The 22,965-nt window shown below is 36.7% G+C and overlaps 1 protein-coding gene across 3 annotated transcripts in view; it reads left to right on the top strand.

Annotated features, from left to right (window-relative positions):
• Nucleotides 1-22,965, top strand: part of LOC138325662 (neuronal calcium sensor 2-like) — a 119,128-nt gene that overhangs the window by 30,454 nt on the left and 65,709 nt on the right. Inside the window, exon 1 of one of the 3 annotated variants that reach the window (XM_069271477.1) lies at nucleotides 9,401-9,721. The exons of the other annotated variants lie outside the window; for them this stretch is intronic. The gene's annotated coding sequence lies outside the window, so the exon portion shown is untranslated. Of the gene's footprint in view, nucleotides 1-9,400; nucleotides 9,722-22,965 lie in introns of those variants that run through there. 3 annotated transcript variants of the gene reach the window in all.

Raw genomic sequence — 22,965 nt, 5'->3', positions numbered from 1 at the left:
TATAACCATGTACACGATGTGCTCCACCTATGACGTCATCAAATGGATGATTTTGCTCTTCTCGCCAAATTTTGCCATAAATTCATCATTTTTCGGTTGGAAAAGGCTTGAAATGGATTTGGCCGCCACTTTGGAGCAACTTTATATTTTGCATGGATATGCGTAAATACACGATACACAACGTGTGAAAATCTCTTTCTGCTCCACGAAGGCGGCCACATTCATTTTTAGAGAAAACCACTCAAAAAGTATGATTTTTCAAGGATTTTTGTGAAAAATGGCGGGAAACTGCATGTTGATGACGTCATAGTAAACATAATTGGCACATGCGGGATATTTTCGGGATGTAATGTGTTAGCAAATGTATTCAACTGTTATATGGCAAAATATGTTGTTCTTTACTGGAGAATTAATTTTGGGGCCATATTCGAGTCTTAACGTACCTTCTCCTTTGTACTCATTCCATGAAACTTCAGATACATTGTTTCTTATGGTACCCTCCTAGTGCCTCTTTTGCTAATTTTCTATAGTTTTGTATTTTTTGTACTTTTTCCGTAACCATGGAAACATTGCTGAAAGTATCATATTTTTGTACCAGGTTCGTTTCCGGAACATCACTGGAAAACCGGTTGAGATATATGCACGGAACTCCATAGGCACATTAGTCTTATGGTCTAGTAGTGCCTTTTGCTATTTTAAGGTTTTCACTTATTGCATTTTTTTTCTGTAACCATGGAAACATTGCTGAAAATGGCAGATTTTTGTGTAAGAATCGTTTCCGGAGCACAACTCTAAAACCAGCACAGATATATTTCCATCAAACTTCATAGACACATTGTTCTTATGGTCTAATAGTGCCTTTTGCTATTTTTAGGTTTTCACTTTTTGTGCTTATTTCTGTAACCATGGAAACATTGCTGAAAATGACATATTTTTGTACTAGGTTCGTTTCCGCAGCATAACTGGAAAACCGGTTGAGATATATGCACGGAACTCCATAGGCACATTAGTCTTATGGTTCTAGTAGTGCCTTTTGCTATTTTAAGGTTTTCATTTATTGTACTTTTTTCTGTAACCATGGAAAACATTGCTGAAAATGGCAGATTTTTGTGTAAGAATCATTACGGAGCACAACTCTAAAACCAGCAGAAATATTTCCATGAAACTTAATAGACACATTGTTCTTATGGCCTAGTAGTGCCTTTTGCTATTTTTAGGTTTTCACTTTTTGTGCTTTTTTTCTGTAACCATAGAAACATTGCTGAAAATATCATATTTTTGTAGCAGGTTCATTTCCGGAGCATAACTCTAAAAGCAGCAGAGATATATTTCCACGAAACTTCATAGACACATTCTTTTTATGGTCTAGTAGTACCTTTTGCTATTTTTAGGTTTTCTTTTTTGCACTTTTTCCGTTACCATGGAAACATTGCTGAAAATATCATGGTAAATGTTACTTTGCAAAACTCCACCCATCTCTGTGTATATAGTCTAATATAAATGTCAAGACTGTATACCTGATTCAACAATTGCAGCCCCGCTCTACTTGAATTATACTCCATCTTTCTTTAGCTCAACTTCCTTTTTCCTGTTTTTTTTTTCATACACGTAATTCTCCAAAATCAAACTTACTTCAGTTTTGATATCTCCATTGGCGGGGGATCTGAATGTCCTTGTTGAAAATTATATACAAAAACTTAACAAATCAAGCTCTGATTTGTCACAATAAAGCAAAGTTGCCTAAAACAACCCAAATAGAATAAAAGTACCGAAAACATACTAAAATTACCCAAAAATATTTCAGCCATCCAAAATAGACTAAAAACCACCCAAAATGGACTAGAACCATCCAAACCAGACTAAAAACCACCCAAAATAGACTAGAACCATCCAAACCAGACTAAAAACCACCCAAAATAGACTAAAACCACTCATAATAGATAAGAACCATCCAAACCAGACTAAAACCACCCATAATGGACTATACTATCTACACAGGCTGCTAGTGAGGTAGGTGATAAATTACAAAACCAAACATGGGCTGATCAGATCAATGTATACATCTATCAGGGATGTCAAGTGATGCATCTTTCTACCATTATCTCCGTTTTGTGGGGTCTCTATAGGGAACACATAAAATGGATATAGTACGCTGACTCCATGAATATTTGATAATGTGTTACGTAAAGCCAGTCAATATGAATTGTTAAACAAATAGAGAAAAACTCTTTGTCTCTAAGGTATGCAACATTAGGTAGTCAATCACAAGTATTTATAGGAATGAAATATGGATGGCATGCAGTACTGGAACGTTTATTTAAACTGTCATAACAGGGTTGTGACCCATGTAGTGACGATTGTACAGTTAACATGTGGAAAGTAACCCACGCAGTGACAATTGTACAGTTAATATGTGGAAAGTAACCCACGCAGTGACGATTGTACAGTTAACATGTGGAAAGTAACCCACGCAGTGACGATTGTACAGTTAATATGTGGAAAGTAACCCACGCAGTGACGATTGTACAGTTAATATGTGGAAAGTAACCCACGCAGTGACGATTGTACAGTTAATATGTGGAAAGTAACCCACGCAGTGACGATTGTACAGTTAATATGTGGAAAGTAACCCACGCAGTGACGATTGTACAGTTAATATGTGGAAAGTAACCCACGCAGTGACGATTGTACAGTTAATATGTGGAAAGTAACCCACGCAGTGACGATTGTACAGTTAATATGTGGAAAGTAACCCACGCAGTGACGATTGTACAGTTAATATGTGGAAAGTAACCCACGCAGTGACGATTGTACAGTTAATATGTGGAAAGTAACCCACGCAGTGACGATTGTACAGTTAATATGTGGAAAGTAACCCACGCAGTGACGATTGTACAGTTAATATGTGGAAAGTAACCCACGCAGTGACGATTGTACAGTTAATATGTGGAAAGTAACCCACGCAGTGACGATTGTACAGTTAATATGTGGAAAGTAACCCACGCAGTGACGATTGTACAGTTAATATGTGGAAAGTAACCCACGCAGTTGTACAGTTATATGTACAGTGCGAGTACATATGTGGAAAGTAACCCACGCAGTGACGATTGTACAGTTAATATGTGGAAAGTAACCCACGCAGTGACGATTGTACAGTTAATATGTGGAAAGTAACCCACGCAGTGACGATTGTACAGTTAATATGTGGAAAGTAACCCACGCAGTGACGATTGTACAGTTAATATGTGGAAAGTAACCCACGCAGTGACGATTGTACAGTTAATATGTGGAAAGTAACCCACGCAGTGACGATTGTACAGTTAATATGTGGAAAGTAACCCATGCAGTGACGATTGTACAGTTAATATGTACCAGTAGATACACAATCAAACACTGGGATTTCAAGAGAACAATAATACATCACAGCTATTGTTGAAGAATGAAGAAGAGAAATCAAAAACAAGACTTTAAAATACATTTGTGGACCAGCTGTTTTCATTTGTAGATACAGGGTCTTAGAAGCTGAAGTGTCTACTATTATCTACATAGAATGACCACAAGATCTGAAGTTTGATTAATATTACTCAACTTTGTAAAATCTCATGCTTGATTATCACCCCTTGGTTTGAGTTTAGAATCAGTTAAAATCTGATGCTTGATTACCTCCCCTTGATTCAAGTTTAGAATCAGCTGAAATTTGATAAAAATTATCTCCCCTTGATTTAGATTCAACTCTCCCCTTGATTTAGATTAAACTGAAGAATATTTCTAGATTATCTCCCCTTGATTTTTTAGGATCATACAGTCATATATTGACCAAAATTATAACACTGAGTTTCAGTGATGGTTAAAAAAATCTTTTAATGGAACAATTTAACAAATTAAATCACAAAATTGCTAAAAGTTTTGAAATGTTAAAAACTGAGTCTAAATTGGATTTTGATTTATGTTATAAAGAGTAAATATTAGAACAATATAAGTCTTTATTCATCTCCTTGATATGACTGACTGGTGTTGTATGTACTAATTAAGTAATGAGGAGCTATGTAGTACGATGTTAATCAGTACACCAGGTAAACTACCCCACACTCATCCATCATATTTATACGACATTGACAGAAAATTGTTTTCGGAAATAAACTGAAACATTACTGTATCATGGTAATTTGAAATGCTATTACGTTAACCGATATTGCCGGAAAGTATTACCAATGTGCGGAACATTTCATTGTCTACATTTCCTGATATTGACTCATATCAATATTTATAGCTTTCACAATATTGAACATTTTAAGATGAGGATGAAATTTGAGAATGGATGTGTTTTGTGCTGTCTAACTCTGAAATGAGGTTAGCAATGCATTCTGTCTCGAGTACCTAATGGCGCATGTTTGGACTGCTATTTGATTTTCTTTATCATCAACATATTCCCTCTGTGTAGCCATGTAGAAAATTCATCCCCGAGGCCCGCAGTATAATTGGCTAAATGATTTATTATAGATCTAGTTGTAAAGAAAACATTCACACAAAATTTTGTTTGATTTTTACATATTGAATTATTAGGGAAATTTACTCTATTCAAGTCGGACCAAGCAAAGTAAATGTTGCTGCTGACTAAATACCGCTCCCTCGTTAGATGAATCTATAATCCAATAAATGATCTATACCTCATTGTAATTAACACTCTTGTTTTACTGGTTCAGATTCCTGTGGCCATGATCTTTTAAGTGGTTAAGGTCTCATTTTACCATGGGTTGTGAGACCAGCTCTGTGTCACAATGGCTGATATTCTACCATATACGCTCTAGTTCAGTGTCACAATGGCTGAGTGGTTAAGGTGTCTGACATTTTACCATATACGCTCTAGTTCTGTGTCACAATGGCTGAGTGGTTAAGGTGTCTGACATTCTACCATGTGCTATCTTGCTCTTTGTTACAATAGCTGAGTGGTTAAGGTGTCTGACATTCTACCAGTATACTCTTTAGTTCTGTGTCAAAATGGCTGAGTGGTTAAGGTGTCTGACATTCTACCATATACGCTCTAGTTCTGTGTCACAATGGCTGAGTGGTTAAGGTGTCTGACATTCTACCATGTACTATCTTGCTCTTTGTTACAATGGCTGAGTGGTTAAGATGTTTGACATTTTATGGCTACCCCTAGATTTCTGGCTGTTAAGAGGATAAAAAAACTATGGAACAAAAAATCATACTCAATACAGTGTAAATATAAACAAAAGATGACCACCAGATTGGATTCTATACAAATATAGTAACACCTCATCTATAATCAAGGGGAGTACAATGACACATATAATTGTGATTGGATAATTCAGTAGTCTGATCGCAGCTGCAACATATTGTTTCATAGTTTAGAATGTGATGATAATTTGAGTGTGAATTCACCACTCTTTACATCACAAATCCACCAGCAGTCATTTTTAGCATGCTACTGGTGATAATTTTACCTTTAGTTGGATTTCTGAGAATGGCCGTCCAGGGCCTTGTAACAGGGGAAAAAAATGTAATACTCAGCCTCTATTTCATTTGGTGTAACATTTTTATGCAGGATCTACTGGCGTTTCACTGTGTCGCATGTGGGCATGTCCCTGTCCACGATACATTTCAATGTGTGTTTCCAATTCAGATTCTCGCATCAAACTTGATGAAGCACAGTCCCAATTTCAGGCTGGATGTGGAGTCGATTTATACAGGAGTATCTGCTGTTATTTATTCATCTGGTCGGAAGATGAAAAATATTTTTACTAATAAAGGAAAATGAGTGAATTCATCATAGAGCACAGAATGATAACTATCTTGTCTGCAAATATTGTTTATGATAAATAGTTTTGTTTGTGTACATTCTTACATATGGCACATCAGGGAGGTGAGTTGGCAATATTTTTATTTATTTTTATCATTATTTGAGCAAAGAGAAAACATAGAAATGTGATAGATAGCGGCTTCCAAATAAAAAGGCACTACAAGAAAAATGATTTGTACAGATAATATGTAGAGTAATTTCTAATATATCACTGTCACAGACAGCAGTCTGAAAATAATTCAAATCTTTTCATAATTACTGAAAAAAACATCACATGTATACAGTTGGAGCTGCAATTTAGAATGAACTGCTTCCTATGTTGGACTCTTAAATACAGTCAAACATCGATGATTAGAACTCTGATGAATCAAATTTCTCGCTGTATGGAACTTTTTGTCTGGTCCCGATTTCTTCACTATATAACATTACCAACTAACCCATGTATGAATCAAAGTTTTATGAATGGAAGTTCTCGATATATCGAACTTTTTTCATGGACCATTTGTTATAGAAACATAGGTAACTGACACTCGATGATTCTAATAAAAATTTACCTGTACAGATCAGGTGTTCGCCTATACCCCGCAGCATGCATGCTGTCACACCTAACTGTCTCGCCACGGCAACTTCGCCGGACAATAGGGATTATGACAGCTTGCGTTGCTTGCTTGAAATCATCAAGATAATTATTATCACTGATATGCCAATACCCGGTGCCTTGTTTTTACAAATCATTAGTAATAGCATTCCGTGATATTAACAATCGGTTAATTAAGTCACCAAACCTACACATGTACATGGGCTAGGTCTAGTACACGTCAGTCTTAAGCTTGTTTATACTGTATACTATAATAAACATATATTGCTAACAATAGAAATACATGTGATTAATTGCATACTTTGTTTTTTTTTGTTTTGTTTGTGGTAAATACAATGATTATAAAGTTTACGGAACGGAGACGACATGTACACAACTACCACATGTACATTTGGTCATGGTAAAAAAACATCGGTCTAATTTCAACCATGAATAATTTGAAGTCTCGATGTTTCGAAGTTTTTCTGACGGTCCCTTGAACTTCGATACATCGAGGTTTGACTGTATGTGGTAAATTTAGTCTTCATGCAATCAGTATCTCAGTGTCTTAATCACCACTAAGTACAGTCGGAGCTGCCATTTAGAACTTGCTGCTTAATTACTGGTGTTAGATTCTTAATAAGTCTTAGTAAGTCAGTATTCCAGAGTCCTACGACAAAGGTCTGTACTATTGTAAAGAATTAGCATTGTCCTGTGTTGGAAAACCCTTCATACAGACAGAAGATTTAAGACTAAAACTGCACTCTGGGATAGTCCTGTGCTTTCTGCAGTACTTAAATGTACCTCCGGAAGCTCTCCAGTACGATATATGTTACTGGAGTTTCTTTATTGTTCCTTTGTTTCAATACAGAAACTTCTTGTCATATTCTATTGTCAGAACCCTCTATCCTATAAATTTTTGTATGCTCCAAACTTTCACTAGTTCCATTTTGACTCCTAGAGTTTACGCCACTGAATTGGTATCTGTGTTAACTCCTTTTGTTCCTCTCTCAGCCTCATGACGTCCACAATAGTTGAAACATGCCCCAAGATTTCTACAGTAACTTTGGTGCTCATTGTTAAGGTGTTTGTCTCAATGATGTAATTACAAGTTGTCAGCGCTACTGTCAGATGATACCTATGTCATAATTACAGGTCAACTTGTCAAGACGTGGAATCTGGGGTCCTTGTGAAGCTTGTTAACATATTGGAGAAACAATTGTAATAGGATCTGAAAATTACAAAGTGTGCTGGTACACCATGTTAGCTTTGGTTAGGTGCCATGTTCAATATAAAATGAACATTTATGATTTATGGAATATGTTCCTTGAAACACTACCCTACATGTACTCAACTCCAGAGATGTGGGGCTAATTTAGAAGAACTTTGGATACCCTTTACCAATCAGTCACCATGGTCCAAAGGTGAAAGTTTTATAGAATATTTTTATCACCATGAGGTCTGAATTCTGTAGTGGAAGGATATCAGACACTTTTACCACTAAGTCATTGTGGATTACCACTTAGTCATTGTGGATTACCACTAAGTCTTTGTGGATTACTACAAAGTCATTGAGGATTACCATTAGGTCATTGTGGATTACCACTAAGTCATTGTGGATTACCACTAAGTCATTGTGGATTACCACTAAGTCATTGTGGATTACCACTAAGTCATTGTGGATTACCACTAAGTCATTGTGGATTACCATGAAGTCATTGTGGATTACCACTAAGTCATTGTGGATAACCACTAGGTCATTGTGGATTACCACTAAGTCATTGTGGATTACCACGTAGTCATTGTGGATTACCACTAAGTCATTGTGGATAACCACTAGGTCATTGTGGATTACCACTAAGTCATTGTGGATTACCACGTAGTCATTGTGGATTACCACTAGGTCATTGTGAATTACCACTAAGTCATTGTGGATTACCACGTAGTCATTGTGGATTACCACTAAGTCATTGTGGATAACCACTAGGTCATTGTGGATTACCACTAAGTCATTGTGGATTACCACGTAGTCATTGTGGATTACCACTAGGTCATTGTGAATTACCACTAAGTCATTGTGGATTACCACGTAGTCATTGTGGATTACCACTAGGTCATTGTGGATTACCACTAAGTCATTGTGGATTACCACGTAGTTATTGTGGATTACCACTAAGTCATTTTGGATTACCATTAAGTCATTATGGGTTAATTACCACTAAGTCGTTATGGAAGATATTAAAAAAATATCAGACAACCATTTAGTCACTTGAAACAGAGGCTGAAAGCTAGCGGAAGAATATCAGAGACTTAATTAAATTGTTACCATAGCTCAGCTAGGAGTAGAAGGTTTACTGGAAGTTTTCAGACATCATAACCACCCGGCTTCTATCATCCTGAGCGACCGTAAGCCAAAAGTGGAGGGCTAGTGGGGGAATATCAGGCAGCTCATCCACTGGGCTTCCATCATCCTGTATCACCCAGAGGTTGAGGTTTAGCAGAAAAGCATTGGTTACCTTACCCACTGGTCATGCTACCATTACCCTTAGAGCATCTGTAACCTATGGGTGAAGTTTCAAAAAAATATTAGACACCTTAACCACTCAGCCACCACATGTTTAAAGTAATAGTACTCACTGATGTAGAACTAATGTGTTTTTATCATGGTGTAATTAAAAATTAGTGTGTCGTTAAGAGTTTTTACTGTAATTATTTACCATAAAAGTAATTGATGTGCTAATGGTGTACACTTAATGGACTCTTCGTGTGGAATTATGATTAATTGTTTTATCGATGAAAGGGTTGGGTCTCACATGTCATTACATTGTACAGAGCCTGTCCATAAGTACAGCTATAAGGACATATTGAGGTTTTCTTTACCTCTGGTTATATAGAGATGCTATGGGGAACTTAATTGGATGTAAAACTTAAAAGTTTGTATGCATACATAGTGTAGAGACCACCAAGTGACTGCAGAGGCTGAGAGAGTGTTGCTCAAGTATCAGTATAGACATATGCTGTAGTACAGCTAAAAATTGACTCAGCCAGTCACTCGGAAGCTTCCTTAAACCAGAGAGCTTGCATCTGCTGGGGAATTATGTTAGTTGTAGCAGGCATCAAGAGGGCCAATAGTTAATAGATCAGTTTCCTCTCTGATGGGGATGAACTATCATTGAGTTAATCATATGATCATCAAGAGGCTTAATTCTGATTTTACAAACTGTGGTGGACTTTTAACACTAACGAGGAAATTCAATCAGGTGTGACATATTAGACAACAAGAAAATTTAATCAGGCGTGACGTATTAGGCTGATTTAACAAGGTAAGAGATACAATTCGTATAGATTTTCTCGCCTCAAAGATTCTCAAACGCAAAGAAATTGTGGATTTAAAGTTCTATTCAATTGATGTAGATCTGGCTTTTGAGTGAAATTTATTTTATGAAGAAAATTATCTTATTGCCTTGATTTGAATGATACAGCATTCAAGATGTAGTTCACATATCCTGTTTCAGTCTGCATATGTCAGCCACAAAAATCTAGTTTGCGATTCACAAAAATGTAACATATTTTGAATGGAGATATATTTAGATATGTGTGGCAGGAGTTATGACCATAGATATAGTGCACACAATATGTATGCTATTACAGTACTTTCTCAGTGGGATGTTCACATTCTCTGGGTGCATCAGTGCATCTACAACAGGTCAGGTATTGAATAATACAGGTACATATAGCACAGGTGTCAGATAATACAGGTACATATAGTACAGGTGTCAGATGATATAGGTTATTATAGCACAGGTATCAGAAAGATATACATGTAGGCACTTATAGCACAGGTGTCAGATGATACAGGTGCATATAACACAGGTGTCAGATAATACAGATACACATAACACAGGTGTCAGATAATACAGATACACATAACACAGGTGTCAGAAAAATATGGAACCATTTGTCAGAAGATACAGGTACCTAATTATAGGATAGGTGTAAGAAATTATAGGGACGAAACAGAAAGGTTCAATTAAATACAAGTACATTGTTAGGCTTCTTTAGGGCTTAAAACATTACCTGGAGTCAAAGATGTTTCTAATTTTGTTATCTTACTTACGTGTTACATTTACTTGAAAAATACCAATATGCTGTCAATTAATAATTAAAGAAATATAATTTGTGATGTCTCATGCACTAAAGCAGAATTCTTATATGGAATTACCTGTACTTTTAAAAATGTAATTAAATATGTGATATCAGTTTGAATTTGAGGCAATGTTAATTAAATGTATAGTATGTCGGTTAAGTTTTGGTGTCTGGTCTTCCATAAGGTGTAAAATCTTCAGAAAATATATCCTGAGATACTGGGATAAAAAGCTAACAATTGAATTGTTGTATCAGTCTGAAAATAATGGTGAATATTTATGATGACAAATCTCTGTCTGGAAATACAATCTAATCATCACAGTGGTCACAAAATACAATACAAATTGATTTTCAATGTATGTCACAGGTGAGAGAAACATGAAAACGCTGTATCAATGATGTTCAGATCTCTGATCCTCGGACCAGATATTGGCTAGCTGATAAGATTTTTATATGGACTGTAGAATAATGGCACTATTTACATAGTTATAAGTAACTGTGGGCGTCTAATCAGTGACCAGCTAACAACCTTAGGGGGGTGGGGGTGGGGGCATAGAGGGAGGAGACGGGCACAGGGCGACTACATCAATATCACTAATTCTATCATTACTATGCATAAACTATATTCTCACATTGCGTAGCAGGAAATATCGAGCTGGCAGTGGTGCAGAAGATTTTTTCTATTACGATGGACTGTTTTCATCATTGCCTAAAGACATGTGGCTGTGTTCTTGTCCAATCAACCTATATTATCCCAGAAGCTGTCGACTCACCTAGATAGTCTGAGAATGGAGGATTTGGGGGTTCATCAGGATGTTTTGGTAGATTGTGTTGTTAATGTATTTTGTATCCCTGAATTATATAATTCATTAAGCCATGACACTTAATTACTTAGCTTATCAGTTATTTCTTCATTTTTTAAAAGCCATTCTCTGTATTTCTGAGATATAACTTTCATGACATTTGGGGGGAGGAGGGGAGATAATTTCTTTAATTAGCTTCACTAAATTCTTTTCTTAGACTTAAGATAATTACCAACAGCACTAGAACTGAATTTAGTCATTTAGAGGTGCAGATATATTCAGCATTTCACCCATAGAAATAGTACTGTAGTAAAAACAAAAGCGTTAACAATGAAACTTTGAAAAACTGGGTTTTTGTATTCCAAGTAATTACCTGCTGTATATCTCAATGACAAAGTTGCAGGGGGATTTGTCATCAGTCTTGCTGCATATACTGGAGGCATTTTTTCAGCACCTATGATGTTTTTGTACTGGCTAACACCTTAGATAAGTGTATAAGGCTGTCGTTGTCCTGACAACCCCCTCCCTAAACCTCATCAAAAATACAAGATCAAAGTCTGAGGCTTGGCAATAATAGATCAGGAACAGAATCATAGTCATTCAGTTATTCAATTTGCAGTTCAGTTACTTCTGTCAGCGACAAGTTACATAATGTAAATACAACCAAATACACTTCAACAGAGAGGGAAAGTACGGAAAGACGAGAAAATTGAGTGATAATAAGAGTTGGGAGATGGATGAATAGATAGACTTGAATTAGGATGAATGGATAATATATGTGGGGAAAGGTCAGAGAAATGGATGGAAAGTACATGAAAATAGTGGAGGATTAAGGAAATTAGGCAAAAAGGGTAATTATACGGGATAGGGGAATAGGAAGATAGAAAAAGTTGAAAGATTAATAAAAAGAATAATTAAGGAGCTAACAAATTGAGAGACAGATAATTTTAGAGTCGGATAAGGGATAGATGGAATGGGTTAGTGATTAGAAAAATGGGAAGATAGAAAGATTAGAGATTATGGAGATAGATAGAGAGAAAGGGAGTGGAGAAAAGGATGGACAGAAACAGTGGGATGGAATTTATAAATAAATTGATAGAAAATGTTTGATAGTGGAGGAATAGATAACATTACCCTCATCCTTGATTGATAAGATAGGTATAACAATATGTTTGGGAGTACTGAGTGCAAACTGGTTAGGAGTGGAATATGTTTATATTATGATTGTTTACTGCCAAGAAAATGTAATAATAAAATAAACAGATGTGATTCAACATATAAAATAAACAGATGTGATTCAACATATAAAATAAACAGATGTGATTCAACATATAAAATAAACAGATGTGATTCAACATATAAAATAAACAGATGTGATTCAACATATAAAATAAACAGATGTGATTCAACATATAAAATAAACAGATGTGATTCAACATATAAAATAAACAGATGTGATTCAACATATAAAATAAACAGATGTGATTCAACATATAAAATAAACAGATGTGATTCAACATATAAAATAAACAGATGTGATTCAACATACAAAAATGTCTAATGTCTATATGGTTTATCAGCTGGCACGAATCATTTAGTAATCACTTTGGAGATGGTTTACTAGACTGGCCATACTTAAAAAATCATAAATATAAAACAAATCCGAATAATTATGGCGGCTATGGTGATCGAGTCAGATTCTCAAAGATGTTTAAACTAAGAAATGTATTGTTAGTATAAATATAGGTTTATGTAGACAGATGTTAACTTAAAATCTAAAGGCAAAAATTTGACCGGTCTCGATCAATACCTGTAAGGATTGGTAAAGAATTTCTTAGTTGATATGCTACCATATAATGCTAAATTATCTCCCCTTAATTTGAGACGTAGGAAATATGCCAAACTGATAAAGCTATAATTTTGTTGATAATTTCAGTATTTAAGAGTGATGCCAAGCCTGGAAGAAGCATTTTATTTGAATAATAACTTCAGCTAAGGGTAATCATTGAAGATCCAACATACTACCACAAGGGTGTACCTATTCAATGTTGTAGCATACACAATACATTTCAGTTTGATTGAGAGCTGTTGATCTGTCAATGTAAGGTACTGCAGGTTAGTGAATTTTCTCTGGGCACTCTGACTTTTAAAACCTAATTATAGCTAGCACTATGTTAAATGACCCTGGATGTTTTTTTAATGTAAAATTAGAAATCCTCATTTCTGTTTTAAAAGCTTGTTCCTTTTGATTTGTATAACTTTGACATCGAAGCAGTTTTGGCCATATTCTGAGAGATTTAGATATGGAAGCTTTGAGCCAATGATTGACAAGCTTTTCAGTTGCTCGACTTTTACTGCCATTTTGTTTCTCCACAGTACACCTGTCTTGAGTGAATTTTCGTTTCCATTATTGATTTTTTTCGTCTGTGAAATGTTGCAGTTTGCCACTAATGATGGGTGAAATATTTATAATTCTGGTTCATTTTAGAAGATGGTTTTCAAACTTAACTACTTCTGACATTCGAATTCTCCATGGAGTTCTGTCGATGGAACGTGCAATTAAAACAGCACATGTACTTCACTTACAATCTGCTTACAGGCACAAAGCAGCTATAAAGCTTTTGACAGGGCTCTGTTATACTTCTGTGTGAAATTAAAACCGATTATCCTAAAACACAAAATGGTCAGATTAATGTCTTGGGCTTTGTTTTTTTTATTTATACTCAATTAAAAGCCAGGGTCATATAAGGATGTGCCAATTAAATTTATAGGGTGGATAAGGATGTGCCAATTAAATTTATAGGGTGGATCAGAAAAGCCAGAGTACTCAAAGAAAAACCACCGACTTCTTGTCAGTATCTCACATTAATTCCGTGGTAATTATAAACCACTGCAGCTCCTTTTAGTTAATGCATGGACAAAGCCACATATTTCGGTTGCTTTTGGATATTGTATTCCGACCTTAACAATTAATCATGAACTTTGTTAAGGAAGGTACAGAGACTACAATGCTTGAATTGAACAGTATAATGAATGATTAGAAAAGAGCGAAATTTTTCTGTGTTATATTATCTGCCATACTGTGAAATCTTACACCCATGTCATGAAAATTTATCCATATGCCGACCCATCCCGTCCCATCCCACTTAGATACGGAGGCGGGGGCATCTTACAAACATTTCTAGTTTGATTTTCTTCAGGAAAGAATTGAAAATTCTCTTGGGGAGTAACATAAGCTAATATACTGGTAATTTGACAGTAAATTGTCAAATTAATCTATTCATTATCAGCTTCATTCGTGAGTATTTAATCTTCGAAAAAGATTTCCTTTAATTTATAAAGTAGGTCAGACACTTCCTTTGTAGCTGTGTTTCATTGCGTTTCGAACAATTTCTTATTTAAGCCATCAAAAACATTTTATACTTCGGTTGGAAGCTAATTCTTAGAGTTTTACAAGTAATGTAGTAAATTATCTTAAGAATTCTGACAAGATGTTGAATATAATCTGTAGTTATATTTGTTTCACGGCAAGAAGTTCTGTCTGAGTGAAGAAAGCATTAATAACTGTAACATTATACACAGGAAAATTTGAGACGTCTGTGGAGATTTGAAGATAATGAAAGATAATCCAGAACAGAAATAGAATAGATAACAAAAATGCATTTTGCTTTTTCGAGATGATGAAAGCACTTACAAAGGAATCCTAATAGCTCCATTTTACCTAGGATTCTCTTGATTTTCACCGCCTGCACTTCATGTATTTTATCTTTGTGTTTTGAGGTATAATCCTGAGTTTAGAGATTTGGACGGTTGTTATGGAGGGATGATAATGAAAAGAATATTATATCTTATCCACACAAAGGAGTGTTTCAATCTCTGTGGAATAGATTTTACTAAAAATTTATCATGTTATCTGATGCTATAGGTCAAAGGTCATTCTCATTGCCACTACAAACAAACGAAAATAATCAATTGCCTTAAAAATTACATCACAACTTTAAAATCTTTAAAACTTGGTAAATGTTAGGATAAAGTTATGAAATAACTAGTAATTCTTTCGCATTGCGTTGTGTAATGTAAGCCAAACTTACGAACCCATTAAAGAAAGAAAAACATGAAGATGAGTAAAGGTTGTATTAGAAGTTTTCATAGAAACCGCTGTAAACGATTCCATTTAATGTTTATTGCCAGGCTAGCAATGCTTGGAGTATGATAAAATAGAGTCACCACAAAAATGTTGAGATTTACAGTATGTTCTACCAGGTTCCTTATTAAGAAGCTGTAATCTCTGTCATATTTGGAAATTCATAAATATGGTGTCAATACTGAAATTGAATTGTGGAAATGCCTCATCAAATCTTTTGCTTTCATAATTGAATTGACAAAAAGTTTTACAAATCCTATAAAGAGATAATCCAGCGATACAAACTTACATTTTGAATTGTCAACAGCAGCAAGGAAATTCATTAAGTAATCAATTTGATGGACTTATATCATGGAATGATCTTTACAATATACACAGGTGGTGATACAGGCGCCGCATATTGATTTTCCATGAAAGCTGTGACAGGCGAGTTATATATATATTGATACTGTAGTTTTATCACAGATATGTAATACACTGGGGACAGGTTTCCTGGGTTGAAAACTGACAACTATTTTATCTACCATTAGACTTCCTGGTCCTATCACATCATTGTGTCTTTGTCGGAATCATTGTCTGTTTTCATGTGTTCTGCCATTCTTGTCATCAATATTTTCAGAAAAGTACAGGCAGCACTTACCATAAATTTGACATGTACAGGCTTTCTCTTCTACTTCCATGTACATCCCATTCCTTTTTTACATTTTGGTAACACTCTTTCATTCCTCCCTAATGGTTTAGGAATCACATTATATCTCTGGATTTTGATATTTAAATCTTATGGAATAGATCCATTTTTTGGTGTCAGGGCCAAAATTAAAAAAACATTCCTAATTAAATGGAATTCTTCAACAGAAGTAAGGGGAAAATCCTTCATGTTAAGATTCAGGGGACTCAGTGATTTTATGTATAATAGGTCAAACCGACCTTGAACCAATTTAAAGGTCAAAAGCTGGTAACTGTTATCAGTTGCTGTGCCAGTATGAAACTGGTCAAACTGATCTTGAACCAATGTAAAGGTCAATTACTGGTGGCTTCAATAAGTCAACAAGACCTTGAGTCAAATCACATAGTCATAGCTCCACCAGGTTGTCCCTCAGAGATTTCTGTGTTACACATACTTCTGATATACAGCCAGTGGTTGCGAGGGTATAGATGTTTTATTCTCTCTTGAACTGATGTAATGTCCCGATACTTAAGTAGTAAAGATCATTTTTTTCCAATATGTGTAAGTTCTTATGTTATACGATTGTTTATGGGACAGATAAAAAAAACGTAATGGAAAGATAAAAAAAAATCTACAGGCTACAACACTCTGCTGAGGGATAAACGAGGAAGCCAGTTTGTAGGGGAGAAGTACTAGGAAACTGATTGGCGTTCATCAAGGCTCTTGCTGGCTTATCATGTAGTGCCACTCCACTGCTAATGAAACATCCGATAACACACAATCTACCTTGTTCTGTGATTTAGTTTAAAACACATTTCAGCAGGAACACAAAAAAATATCTCAAAAAAGTTAACCCCAGGCGTAACATGCACCCTTGCTTATAGTGGTAACTAATTAGAGAAGAAAAGGGAAAAAACAGGGAGAACAGGCTCTGTATCTCCTCACCGTGAAAGTTAACCTACATTCAGTTTACCGTTATAATGTATTCTCACCAGTCATGTAAGTGAGGATGATTGACATGTTTGTTCTGTTTTAATACATATACAAGTGTTCTTGTAGACCACAGACCCCACCACAGACCCCCAATTATACAACAACACCTTTACAGATATGTACATAGGACATACCACACCACAGACCCCCAATTATACAACAACACCTTTACAGATATGTACATAGGACATACCACACCACAGACCCCCAATTATACAACAACACCTTTACAGATATGTACATAGGACATACCACACCACAGACCCCCAATTATACAACAACACTATTAAATATACATACATACAACACACCACAGACCCCAATTTACAACAAACCTTTACAGATATGTACATAGGACATACCACACCACAGACCCCCAATTATACAACAACACCTTTACAGATATGTACATAGGACATACCACCACCACAGACCCCCAATTATACAACAACACCTTTACAGATATGTACATAGGACATACCACACCACAGACCCCCAATTATACAACAACACCTTTACAGATATGTACATAGGACATACCACACCACAGACCCCCAATTATACAACAACCACAGATATGTACATAGGATTATACCACACCACAGACCCCCAATTATACAACAACACCTTTACAGATATGTACATAGGACATACCACACCACAGACCCCCAATTATACAACAACACCTTTACAGATATGTACATAGGACATACCACACCACAGACCCCCAATTATACAACAACACCTTTACAGATATGTACATAGGACATACCACACCACAGACCCCCAATTATACAACAACACCTTTACAGATATGTACATAGGACATACCACACCACAGACCCCCAATTATACAACAACACCTTTACAGATATGTACATAGGACATACCACACCACAGACCCCCAATTATACAACAACACCTTTACAGATATGTACATAGGACATACCACACCACAGACCCCCAATTATACAACAACACCTTTACAGATATGTACATAGGACATACCACACCACAGACCCCCAATTATACAACAACACCTTTACAGATATGTACATAGGACATACCACACCACAGACCCCCAATTATACAACAACACCTTTACAGATATGTACATAGGACATACCACACCACAGACCCCCAATTATACAACAACACCTTTACAGATATGTACATAGGACATACCACACCACAGACCCCCAATTATACAACAACACCTTTACAGATATGTACATAGGACATACCACACCACAGACCCCCAATTATACAACAACACCTTTACAGATATGTACATAGGACATTTATACAACAACACCTTTACAGATATGTACATAGGACATACCACACCACAGACCCCCAATTATACAACAACACCTTTACAGATATGTACATAGGACATACCACACCACAGACCCCCAATTATACAACAACACCTTTACAGATATGTACATAGGACATACCACACCACAGACCCCCAATTATACAACAACACCTTTACAGATATGTACATAGGACATACCACACCACAGACCCCCAATTATACAACAACACCTTTACAGATATGTACATAGGACATACCACACACACAGACCCCCAATTATACAACAACACCTTTACAGATATGTACATAGGACATACCACACCACAGATATACAGACATACCACCACAGACCCCCAATTATACAACAACACCTTTACAGATATGTACATAGGACATACCACACCACAGACCCCCAATTATACAACAACACACCTTTACAGATATGTACATAGGACATACCACACCACAGACCCCCAATTATACAACAACACCTTTACAGATATGTACATAGGACATACCACACCACAGACCCCCAATTATACAACAACACCTTTACAGATATGTACATAGGACATACCACACCACAGACCCCCAATTATACAACAACACCTTTACAGATATGTACATAGGACATACCACACCACAGACCCCCAATTATACAACAACACCTTTACAGATATGTACATAGGACATACCACACCACAGACCCCCAATTATACAACAACACCTTTACAGATATGTACATAGGACATACCACACCACAGACCCCCAATTATACAACAACACCTTTACAGATATGTACATAGGACATACCACACCACAGACCCCCAATTATACAACAACACCTTTACAGATATGTACATAGGACATACCACACCACAGACCCCCAATTATACAACAACACCTTTACAGATATGTACATAGGACATACCACACCACAGACCCCCAATTATACAACAACACCTTTACAGATATGTACATAGGACATACCACACCACAGACCCCCAATTATACACAACACCTTTACAGATATGTACATAGGACATACCACACCACAGACCCCCAATTATACAACAACACCTTTACAGATATGTACATAGGACATACCACACCACAGACCCCCAATTATACAACAACACCTTTACAGATATGTACATAGGACATACCACACCACAGACCCCCAATTATACAACAACACCTTTACAGATATGTACATAGGACATACCACACCACAGACCCCCAATTAACAACAACCTTACAGATATGTACATAGGACATACCACACCACAGACCCCCAATTATACAACAACACCTTTACAGATATGTACATAGGACATACCACACCACAGACCCCCAATTATACAACAACACCTTTACAGATATGTACATAGGACATACCACACCACAGACCCCCAATTATACAACAACACCTTTACAGATATGTACATAGGACATACCACACCACAGACCCCCAATTATACAACAACACCTTTACAGATATGTACATAGGACATACCACACCACAGACCCCCAATTATACAACAACACCTTTACAGATATGTACATAGGACATACCACACCACAGACCCCCCAATTATACAACAACACCTTTACAGATATGTACATAGGACATACCACACCACAGACCCCCAATTATACAACAACACCTTTACAGATATGTACATAGGACATACCACACCACAGACCCCCAATTATACAACAACACACCTTTACAGATATGTACATAGGACATACCACACCACAGACCCCCAATTATACAACAACACCTTTACAGATATGTACATAGGACATACCACACCCACAGACCCCCAATTATACAACAACACCTTTACAGATATGTACATAGGACATACCACACCACAGACCCCCAATTATACAACAACACCTTTACAGATATGTACATAGGACATACCACACCACAGACCCCCAATTATACAACAACACCTTTACAGATATGTACATAGGACATACCACACCACAGACCCCCAATTATACAACAACACCTTTACAGATATGTACATAGGACATACCACACCACAGACCCCCAATTATACAACAACACCTTTACAGATATGTACATAGGACATACCACACCACAGACCCCCAATTATACAACAACACCTTTACAGATATGTACATAGGACATACCACACCACAGAGACCCCCAATTATACAACACCACAGACCCCCAATTATACAACAACACCTTTACAGATATGTACATAGGACATACCACACCACAGACCCCCAATTATACAACAACACCTTTACAGATATGTACATAGGACATACCACACCACAGACCCCCAATTATACAACAACACCTTTACAGATATGTACATAGGACATACCACACCACAGACCCCCAATTATACAACACCACAGACCCCCAATTATACAACAACACCTTTACAGATATGTACATAGGACATACCACACCACAGACCCCCAATTATACAACACCACAGACCCCCAATTATACAACAACACCTTTACAGATATGTACATAGGACATACCACACCACAGACCCCCAATTATACAACAACACCTTTACAGATATGTACATAGGACATACCACACCACAGACCCCCAATTATACAACAACACCTTTACAGATATGTACATAGGACATACCACACCACAGACCCCCAATTATACAACACCACAGACCCCCAATTATACAACAACACCTTTACAGATATGTACATAGGACATACCACACCACAGACCCCCAATTATACAACAACACCTTTACAGATATGTACATAGGACATACCACACCACAGACCCCCAATTATACAACACCACAGACCCCCAATTATACAACAACACCTTTACAGATATGTACATAGGACATACCACACCACAGACCCCCAATTATACAACAACACCTTTACAGATATGTACATAGGACATACCACACCACAGACCCCCAATTATACAACAACACCTTTACAGATATGTACATAGGACATACCACACCACAGACCCCCAATTATACAACAACACCTTTACAGATATGTACATAGGACATACCACACCACAGACCCCCAATTATACAACACCACAGACCCCCAATTATACAACAACACCACAGACCCCCAATTATACAACAACACCTTTACAGATATGTACATAGGACATACCACACCACAGACCCCCAATTATACAACAACACCTTTACAGATATGTACATAGGACATACCACACCACAGACCCCCAATTATACAACAACACCTTTACAGATATGTACATAGGACATACCACACCACAGACCCCCAATTATACAACAACACCTTTACAGATATGTACATAGGACATACCACACACCACAGACCCCCAATTATACAACAACACCTTTACAGATATGTACATAGGACATACCACACCACAGACCCCCAATTATACAACAACACCTTTACAGATATGTCTGTACACCTTTATACACAGATATGTACATAGGACATACCACACCACAGACCCCCAATTATACAACAACACCTTTACAGATATGTACATAGGACATACCACACCACAGACCCCCAATTATACAACAACACCTTTACAGATATGTACATAGGACATACCACACCACAGACCCCCAATTATACAACAACACCTTTACAGATATGTACATAGGACATACCACACCACAGACCCCCAATTATACAACAACACCTTTACAGATATGTACATAGGACATACCACACCACAGACCCCCAATTATACAACAACACCTTTACAGATATGTACATAGGACATACCACACCACAGACCCCCAATTATACAACAACACTTTACAGATATGTACATAGGACATACCACACCACAGACCCCCAATTATACAACAACACCTTTACAGATATGTACATAGGACATACCACACCACAGACCCCCAATTATACAACAACACCTTTACAGATATGTACATAGGACATACCACACCACATACAGACCCCCCAATTATACAACAACACCTTTACAGATATGTACATAGGACATACCACACCACAGACCCCCAATTATACAACAACACCTTTACAGATATGTACATAGGACATACCACACCACAGACCCCCAATTATACAACAACACCTTTACAGATATGTACATAGGACATACCACACCACAGACCCCCAATTATACAACAACACCTTTACAGATATGTACATAGGACATACCACACCACAGACCCCCAATTATACAACAACACCTTTACAGATATGTACATAGGACATACCACACCACAGACCCCCAATTATACAACAACACCTTTACAGATATGTACATAGGACATACCACACCACAGACCCCCAATTATACAACAAACCTTTACAGATATGTACATAGGACATACCACACCACAGACCCCCAATTATACAACAACACCTTTACAGATATGTACATAGGACATACCACACCACAGACCCCCAATTATACAACAACACCTTTACAGATATGTACATAGGAC

The sequence above is a fragment of the Argopecten irradians genome, chromosome 6 (genome assembly GCF_041381155.1).
Source record: "Argopecten irradians isolate NY chromosome 6, Ai_NY, whole genome shotgun sequence".
Taxonomy (NCBI): domain Eukaryota; kingdom Metazoa; phylum Mollusca; class Bivalvia; order Pectinida; family Pectinidae; genus Argopecten; species Argopecten irradians.
This window is presented reverse-complemented; position numbering and strand designations above follow the sequence as displayed.